A 10,303-nucleotide genomic window follows, 5' to 3' on the forward strand; every position below is an offset into this window, starting at 1 on the left:
ACTGTCACTAAAATGCCTATGACTGAGATTTCTGAAGCATTGAATAATATTTGTCTTTTTTCTTTTCAGTTTAATTTACTAAAAAATCAGTGGGAAGTAGCATTTAAAATGTTTTCCTAACCTTTAAAAAATTGTAAATCACTGGTGATATATAAACTCTCTTCAAGATGTCTTGGGATTACCCTTTAAATCCCTGGCTAAGAATTCTGGGAGTTGGAGTCCAAAATTATATTGAGGATATCAGATCTGGTAAAACTCTTACATATGTATAAATATGGGAATAGGTTTTTAACAAAGAATAGTTGTGTTACACACTTCCAAAGTGTTAGATTCCTTCTGCTGGTGAACAGAATTTTAAGCAGTGTTAAGCAACATTCTTTTCTTCACCTAATACTTTCAGGAAGTTAATATTAATAAACACATATAATAGTCAAGCAAAATCTTTTAATGAAATTGAATTGAATATTGTACATTGCACAGTTGTAATTGAAAAAATATTAATAGTCCGATTCTTTAATCAACTGTAAACCAGGAGTTTCAATATTGGGACTGGGAAGAATACAGTTCAAATTTTCAATGAACTATAAAACTCACTATAAGATTGATGAAGCCATGTGAATAGATGGCATGGAAGACTATGGTGTGATACAGGCAAAGAATCAGTTGATGTAAAAAGCACACATGTACTCTAATCAATTGATCTAAAAAAGCATTATAAGGGTGAGTTGTGAGCTTAAGCAAAGTGCAGGCTTGAATAACATTAGCATTTTGGCAGAAAAGATCTTCCCTATTAAACTTCTAATTACCTAAATAAGAAGGACCTATTGGCAAGTTAACTTTATTTTCATTCTAAAGCCTTTCATTGTGCAACTAGCAGGTTAAGAAAGCCACAATCAAAGAATTCCTCCAGACAAGTATCACTGAAGAAAAAATTAATTTAGGAAAGCAAACTTTACTATAAGCAATAAACCACCCATCTTACCTGGGTGAATAACTACCAACATTCAGGCACCTCTCCTTCCCAAATCTCACTCATTTAATTCTCCACTGATGAAAAATATGATTATAATACATTCATATCTAGATTATAAAGGTACTGTATATAGTTTGTTTCAGTACAATATAATGATTTAGAATTCTATGCTCAAGTCAAATGTACTTTCGTATCTGTTGTTGCTGCAGAGATACAGAAGCATTTAATCCTGTTAACCAGCCATAATTCATCATTTAATATGAATCTTCAGATGAACCCTAGCCTTAATTATGGTTTAAGAAAACAAGCCAGCTTCATACACCAATTTGAAGTTGGCTTTCTTCAAAACACATAGATTTAGAGTCTTTTTCTAGTTTTAAATAAAAATAAATTGCAGTAATGAAAACATCCAATCCCCTTGAAGCTATTCTAAAAGCCAATGAGCCCATCATGTAATGTTTTCCTAAACCATGGTTAAAATCTTGGCATATATAAAAGAAACCCTCGACAAGTCAAATCATTTTTCTTAATCAAGCTGAAAGTATTTTTTTTTTCTTACAAGCAATTAATTATAGTAACATGAACCAAAGATTGGAATAACTACTGAGCAAAAGCAATGACCATGTTCTTTTGAAAATTATTGCACACTTCTTTTATTATTTTTTTGACACTTGACTTTCCACCTGGCAGTAGCAGTCATATTCTGGTGTTCAGAAGCATATACTAGAACACAAGAGGGCGCATAACCAATAAGAAATCTGCAATTTTGCTATTAATCTGGTTGTGGCATCATCCTTCAACTTTCAGTTAACAGTTCACATGGCACAGTAAAATAAAATACTAACTTTTCTTGAATGAATACTTACAAAAAAATTGAGAATTATAAAATGCATCCTATTATGATATCTGGAGAGCATAAGAGATAAGAAAGATTTTGAACAGAAATTGCCTTAAGGCTAATGTCTTAAATACAAGACTAAAATTTTGTTTCTTACTGTATAGTGTATAGAAGCATAATACAATAGAATAAGAAAATATTCTTCCTTTTCAACAACTGAAGGTACTCATCTTTGATTCATTCCATCTCTCCATTAAATTCATCTTCCAAATTAAAGTACCTCCAGAAAATTAAAAAATGCAATATATAGGAAGGGAAAGTTAGCAACATCTACAGAAAAAGCTAAAAGCCTTGGCTTTTGCAGGTGGTAGAATTTTCTATTAAGCCAAACATTAACTTTTAGATATTCTTAGAAATTACTAAAGCCATACATACTTATGCTGTTTGGTTTTGTTGTAGCCGGATGCTACTAAAGCTGTAGCCTTTGCATGTTTGATTGAAGACATCTTTTAAATACTAAAATATATTAACAAGATCATCGCTCAGTTGTACTTTTTCCTGATTAGTATTATCAAATATTTCATTGAACTTGTGATCTGCTTCACTAGGAAAGAAAATTAAACTGCAGGAGAGTTAGTACTATGTTGAAAAGTTGAAATTATTATTAGTTTTTACATTCCTAATTTATTTAACTTTCAGTTTTGATACATACAGTTACTCTGTTTCAAAGTACATTTTGTGAAGAAATGGTTGACACATTTTCAAAAGTATTTGGTTAAAAAGAACTTGCACAATAAGTGGAATTTCACAGTAGAAAAATATTTTAATCTGAACTCTTCAGACAGTGCATTCTTTAAATTACAACTACTTAACTATGGTAGATGAGTGAGTTGGTGGTATTAATAACTATAATTTGACAAATGATATTTGCAAAGGAAATACTAGCTGAGTGTAAAACATACAAGGTTTTCTGATCCAAAAATTACATGCAGCCTTTGTTTTTCAACAAAGGGATTAGATTTTCTCCATCCAAATTTCTTAAAAAAGCACAAGGCTTAGCAAAATGTTCTCTACTTTAATAGCAATTTCAGACACATTTATGTAACTTCTGGTTAGATTTTTTCCTGCTATTACTATTAAGATACAGTTTCAGATACTTATTAAAAATGTTTACATTATTGAAAACTGGCTAAAGTAATAGTAATTTTTTGACAACTCAAACTTAATTTTAAGAGTATGTTTTTGCATTTAAACAAACCAAATATTAATATTCAATGTGTATAAATTAAATGTTTATTTTAATAACTAACATGCAATATTTGTTATTAAGAACAAAACATTTCAAAGAAATGAAGGGCATAAATGAAGGGCTTAGGCAGTACAAAGCTATGCAGCACCACAATTAACAGTGACCTTTTTCTACTGCACTAATTCCTGACTGCTTGCATTTCAGAACTTTCTGCAGGCATTCCTGGATTAGGATTTGCATTCCTTTTAAAAGTGGACTTGGTGGTTAAATGCCATGGGACAAATTGATTGAATGCATTGGCATAAAACAATATATTCTGGTAAACAGAAGGCAGAGTTGTATACTCTAAAATTGTTTTCAATTAAATTTTCCTTTTAATATCTCTGATTTTATACCAGCACTCTGAATATTGAGTCTGTCATTTATAAACATAACAGTCTTCTGGTTAGCACCTTACTCTAGAATATTATGAAAGGCAAGAAAGAGAGGATAAGACTTCAGGGGGTAACATGTATAACATTCTTGTTTTTCAAAAGTCTAAAACAGCTTTTTGAACACAAGCTCAAGGTGTTCAGTTCAATAAACTTTATCCCACTCTCAAACCTTTATCTAATTAGGATACTTTGGGTGAGACATCAGAACAATCATGTCTTGCAAAACAATCAAATGCAGAAAGTTGTTCTTTCTCAAACTTATAATGAACATTTCAGGAAACTATCAGTAAAGCCCTTTCTGATATGAAGGGGAAAAATATTAATGTCCTTTATGGTACATATGTTTCGTGACTTTTACTAGGTGTACTCTTGCTCTTATTAAACTATAAGCAAAATTGAAAATGTTAAATAACAATTTCAAGATTCTCCCCCCTCCTTTTTTTCTTCTTATTACTGAAAGGAAAAACAGCTTTTTGTAGCCACAGATGTTACATATTTTCCAGTAAATTAAGCAATCCTCTTTCATTATTAAAACAACAGCTTGCTACTTGCCACTGGAAAAGATCCATCAACTGAACAGTACCTCAAAAAGTAGCAGCAGTTGAGGACGGCGGCTTGGGCACTCTTGGCATTAATTGAAGGATTTGAGAGAGAGAGAGACAGAGAGAGAGAGAGAGAGAGAGAGAGAGAGAGAGAGAGAGAGAGAGAGAGAGAGAGAGAGAGAGAGAGAGAGATTTCTTACCTTGAGCATGCAAGATCCAGAGAGAAGAGATCAGTAGAAAAGGAAGAAAGTGCTCTGATCAGCTGCCGGTAGCATGCCGTTGACTTTTATGGTCAGGAGGGAGGAGCTGCTGTTCATTGTGGGTGAGTAGACAGACAGTAGCAGCCACTTGGACAAGCAGATGCTGCTGACTTTCAGGACATAGCAATAGAAAATGCATGAATGCAAGGGAATAACAGGACCCTGCTTTGGTTCAGATTCTCCAGGGTATTATGAGAATTGGTTTCAGTTCTTGTTTTGAAATGAGGACAGTATCAATGATACCAAGTCTCCATCCTTTGGGTTTAAGGGCACTTATCAAATATTTAAGGATGCTCAAAGCAGGTTGTTTTTATCAGCAGACCTTCATTACAGTCTCTGATTTACCAGACACAGTACTTGCTGTGTTTGCATGTAACATTAAATTATAATAGCTTAGTATAAAGCCTTGGCTTAGTATAAAGTATAGCCCCTGGCAACTGTGATTTGTGAACCATGATTCACGGCTCAGATGATTGAGAACTAAGCCACTATGGCCAATTCAGTGAAATGCAACCAAAGAAAGCTAAAATGATAAAAGGACTCAAACATATTCCCTGCCAGATAAGTTAGAATATTTTCCAAAAGTTTGGAAAAAAGATTACTGAGAATGTAATAGAATTATGCCTGGCATAGAGAAATTAGGGAGATTTCTGTCTTTCTCAAATTACTTGTTCCAAGGCTGATGAATGAAGCTAACTGGGAGGAGATTTAAAGCTGAGACACACACACACAAATCCTTCACACAGAATTAACCTGTGTGAACCTTCACAGAGAACAATGTGGCTCATTGCCACAAGATTCATTACCATGTTACCATCATTTTGAATTGCTTTTAAAAGGAAGTAGTTAAATTCTTAGAGGACGTGTCTTATAGGGCTATTGAAAATGAAATGTTATCCTGAGTTGAGCAGGTTTTTAGATAACAATTTCAGAGGAACATTGTTTTCAGAAGGATATGTGTGGTTGTTGTTTTGCCCACATGTGAATTTCCAAGAGACTGGCTGAATTATAATCACAATTTATTTAAATTCAGGTAACATGAAAACTGATTAATCATAAACCAAAGCAACAGTTTTCAAAGTGTGCCTTGTGGCATACAAAAGGAGAATAGGATGGAATTACATTGGAGCTTTGCAGGAAGAGAGAGAGAACATAAAAATTAAATTAATTCTATTAATTTTAAACTATAGCTAAGCATTTCCAGACTATCTGGAAACTTGCAATTTTCCTTACCATATTACCTTTATTATTGGTTATATTTGTAATGTGGAGTAACTTCTAAGTAACTTTGCTGCCATCTCAGGTGCACAGCAAAGGTGTCCAGGAGTTTCCTATGACAGATCCTTCTCTACTGCAGACACTTAAGTTTAACATTTTCCATCCTTAACATCTCTAATGAAAGGATTTATCACAACTGGTCTAGATATGTTTTTTTTTTGTTTGAGTCCTTGAAGAGTTCCTAAATGACTAAACTAAATACTTCACTTTTCTACTCCATGGGGTATCAAAGTCAAGGCCAGCGGGGCAGATTTGGCTCATGGGGTGCTTCGTTCTGGCCCATGGGGCCACCCTGAAAATGGTGAAGGATTGGCCCATGATACCTCTGCCAGTGAAAACAGATCTCAGGAGAGCCGCAGGCAGCCCTCCCAAGCTCTGTTTTCGCTGGCAGAGGGTTGCAGGAGGCTGTTGCAGCCAAAAATGGAGCTTGGGAGCCCGTTTTCACCAGCAGAACACTTGGGCCACCACAGGTACTCCTGACATAAGTGATGTTGATCTGGCCATGCCCACCCTGGCCATGCCCACCCCGGCCCCCCAAGGTCAAACACAACCCTGATGTAGCCTTCAATGAAATTGAGTTTGACATCCCTGGTCTACTCCATTCTTTGTTACTTTTCATAATATCCACAAATTGGATAACACAAACTTTTTAGACTAATGAAAGCCTTTGGACTGTGAGCTCGGGGCACTCTTACAAAATGTCAGCCTAGCAGGTTGCCCATTCATAACATGACTGCCATGTAGGAAATACCAGTTCCAAACTAGCAATTTATCATAATCCTTTCTGCCACCAGTTCTAACCCTGCTATAGTTATGACTTCTACTGCGTCTATCCTTTTCACAGCCACAGCCACTCATTACTTTTGTGTTCTAAGAAAGTGTATTAGAAAAATAGTAACCTAGCAGGCTGATCAAAATTTTGGTGGGAAAACCAAAAAGAAAAGGAAAAAAAGGAAAAGGTATTTTTTATTGTGAAGGATGGTTCTGAGTGTTTTGTTCTTTATTTTATTATAGATGCTTATTAAAATTAGAAATGAAATGTGTATTTAAGGGTGTGTCCAAGGATGCTTTTTCAAAAGGAAACTGAACTTTGTTTTTCCTTGAAAACATTTCACAACTCACCCAAGAAGCTTCTTCAGTTTCTTGAATGAGAAGCAAAATATCTTCAAGAAAAAAAAAAGTCCAGTTGCCTTTTGTAAAAGCACCTTTGGGACAACCATGACCTGGATGTCTCAAAATCTCCACAGACATTTAAGGGAGAGGTTTAATCCTTCTCTCTCCTGCTGTGGCCAGAAACAATTAAGCCACCCCTAAATTGTTATTGCAGTTCTGATAAAAATTGACTCTACATCTCTAACTGTAGAGATGCCATAGTAAAGCACAACTGGTTCACATTTTTCTCATGCTGAAATTTTGTCCTAGTAGTTTAGTTCCATAAGTTGACTGGATAACTTACTTCAGTTGGGTTTTCAGTTGGCCAATCTTATGCTATGTAGGCAGGCAATGTGATTTATTCAACTGTTGTAAAATACTTCTATCTATAGAAATGCATACAAGCCCACACCCATTAATCTGATTAAAAGCCTCACCTTCACCAAAAAACAGTTTTTACTAATTACACATGATGATAATGATTAATGAAAGCTTGCCTACAACACTTTGCCATTATTGGATATGTTCAACATTCTTTGTTGTCTAGTGTCTTCTTCATCTTGCTTGCAAAACTACTTGTTATTCTTACAATATCCAAAAAAAGTTTTAAATTGAAATTAATTTTTAAAATGTATTTTGCTTCAATGCCATTACAGACTCCAGCAACTTCAGATGCATAAAATTAGAACTACTTTTACCAACTTTTCCTCTAATGTGATATATGTCCTCATTTGCTATCAATGTCTTGTCTGGATTTTACATAGGAAAAATGGGACTAAATTTCCATAAAATAATTAGTTGACACAAGTCCAGTGGACTAAACATAGGACTCCAAAAAAAAAAAAAAAAAGGACCAAGTACTATTAGAGCATTTCAGCCTCCCAAGATATTCTATGGCATACCTCAGAGTGACTGTTTTGGAACAATGGAATTTTAACACCATCACTGAGTGATAAATTGGTGAATTCACATACATGCAAAAGTTTCAGGCAATTTCAAAAAGTCTCAACAAACACATTTGTTAATTTAGAAGATTTTTGTAAAAGGCTCAATTTAATGTAATCTGTGTATCCAGTGTATCCAACCTGCTTTCCCTCTCTCTCCCCCATCCCAAATACTACATCCCAAATTACATACTACTTTATACATCTGATCAATTGAGCTGCAGCTGATACAAATTTATATTTATATAACCATTTTATAAAGTTTGTTCATGTTAAACATTGCTACTAGACTTCTCCTGATTCCTAGTTACAATTAAATTGAGGTTGCATTTATTGTATTGGAGAAATGTTGTATTTACTATATTTACTATATTTTGCTTTTACTTGTTTCTTTCTTCATGCTTTACTTTGCATTCCTAGCTGTAATTAAAAACAAAGCAAAACAATTTGACCATATATTTTTCATATATCAAAATATATTCCTCTGGTGCCAGACTGTATTTTTATTACTTATTTATATTAATGAAAGTTTAAGGAGAAATTAAGCTGAATGACCTCCTTCATGGTGGAAGAGTTAACAATAGTTGTGCTCTTCTAAATGAAAAAAATAATTCACATGTTTGGTCAAAAGTGAGGTAAGTTGAGAAATAGTGACAGATTTGAGTTTGGGGTTCAAAAGATGGTCATGATTGTATGAAGTACAAAGAACCTATGCTAAGAAACCAGAAAAGTAAGAAATACATTTTAAAAATTAATTTCAATTTAAAACTTTTTTGGGATATTGTAAGAATAACAAGTAGTTTTGCAAGCAAGATAAAGAAGACACTAGGCAACAAAGAATGTTGAACCATGAGGCAAAAAATATCTGGGGCAATGTGGTAACATAAAAGAGGAAAGAAAATTAACATGGTGTTCCAATAATCCCCTAACAAAACTGGCTTCAGAGGCTTTCTGGATTTCAGCTCAGCAGTCATAATTTGAAAAAGGGAAAACATGTGCCTAAAATATTTTAAGGGAGTACATTGATTTTTGTTTATGTATTCTGAGAATAGTGCAAGTTAAAGGCATTTACATTATGAGTCTTAGCAAAATTTGCTATCTTCTGGCATTAGCCCTGCTGCTCAGTAAGATCATAAATGGGTTTGGGGATGACAGTAATAGAGAAGGCTATCTCGACTTCAAGTAGTAAGATGTAACTTGTGAATTCATGAAGAAAAGGACAAATAGATGACTACAACACAAAATATGGTACTGTTTTCTCTTCAGATTATTATTTATTTCACAATGTAATAAAGGAAAATTGCCTTTTAGACTTTTAGTTTCAAAGAAGGGACAGGCGTACTTCTCCTTTGGGATCTACTTTGCCCAACTAAGAGTGAATTTCAAAAAAAAGGTATGAACTTGCAAAAGCGGTAGAAAACCCTCCTATTTATTTATCATTTAAAGTCTATAATATTTCAGATCACCTTCATTTCAGTGTCACATGCATGATAAAAACGTAATATAATGGAATGGAGCGGGCAAGTAACTAAATATAGGCATAAAATATTTATGTTAATAGCAATAGTGAGTAGTGCAATCTACAAAATAAACATGGACTCCCAACAATTAAAAAAAACAACCTGAAAATTCAGGCAGTTAAGGCTTTTTTTTAGAAATAATTATGGATGATGCCAGATAGACATACTTTGATGGTTAATTTTGTAATAAAAGCAGATGCTAAATAAAATACTCTGTCTCTTATGGTTGCCAATCAATAGATCTCTCAGCTTAGTATTTATTCATCCCTGAAAAATATCATTGGTGACAGTAGAGGGAGTTGCACTTACTTCTTAAATGTATGGTTTGAATGGAGAGTTACAGTTAAGTTCCATTAACTTTTAAAAACCCAGTGTGCTTACAAAACAGTAGGAGCTCTTGTGCTGTTTCAGAAATAGCCAGGAAAGAAACCACTATTAATTCTCTCTCCCCATCTACCCAGGATAGTGAAATTTTCAGGAAATTTTTAAAGTATATGATTTTATTTATAAACATTTACGGATTGTAAAACAGCCCCCAGAACAAGAAAATTAGGAAATATATGGAACTAAGGAGCAATTTTAAGTACACGTTTTCAAATTTCATTTTAAAAAAATCAACAAAAGGGTTATTTTTCTCCCCAGCAGGAAGCACATTCCAGAGACCTGCTGTAATTGCAGAGAGTATTCATGAATTGTAAAATGTTCTAAAGTTAAATGAGTAACTATTTAGGTCAAGCCATAGCACCTTTAAAAAGTCCTTCCATCACTCTCAGAATAATCAGATTTTCTATTTGAGAAAAAAGTGGTCAAAACATTGAAAGAAATGAATGAGGATAATGAATTTATTTAGAACTCTATAGAACAGAAAATAATTAAAATGAAGGATATTTCCTACACATATTTGATTATTCATACTGAATGGTTTCATGGAATTTTCCCAAATATGATAGTTAGATTACAAAATAAAAGCCTTAACTGTTATCTTGTTGTGATGACCAGAGTGTAACACAAACATAACAAAATCCAAAACATAAATAAATGTCCTTTAATGCCTCCAACTTGGCCCCACTGTTCAATAATTCTCAGTTGGAGATAAAACTTATTCAAAAATAG

At 33.7% G+C, this 10,303-nt stretch overlaps 1 protein-coding gene across 6 annotated transcripts in view; it reads right to left on the reverse strand.

The window, feature by feature from the left end:
• Positions 1-4,433, reverse strand: part of COL8A1 (collagen type VIII alpha 1 chain) — a 100,000-nt gene extending 95,567 nt beyond the window's left edge. Inside the window, exons 1-2 of one of the 6 annotated variants that reach the window (XM_087966464.1) lie at positions 4,237-4,296; positions 2,247-2,327 (exon numbers count right to left, since the gene is read on the reverse strand). The gene's annotated coding sequence lies outside the window, so the exon portion shown is untranslated. Of the gene's footprint in view, positions 1-2,246; positions 2,328-4,077 lie in introns of all 6 variants that reach the window. The other 5 variants (XM_087966460.1, XM_087966465.1, XM_087966462.1 and 2 more) reach the window with 5 other exon arrangements.
• Between the last annotated feature and the right edge of the window lie 5,870 nt (positions 4,434-10,303).

Source organism: Notechis scutatus, chromosome 5 (assembly GCF_049901735.1).
Source record: "Notechis scutatus isolate UNSWTSFEM ecotype Mainland chromosome 5, rNotScu1.2, whole genome shotgun sequence".
NCBI lineage: Eukaryota > Metazoa > Chordata > Lepidosauria > Squamata > Elapidae > Notechis > Notechis scutatus.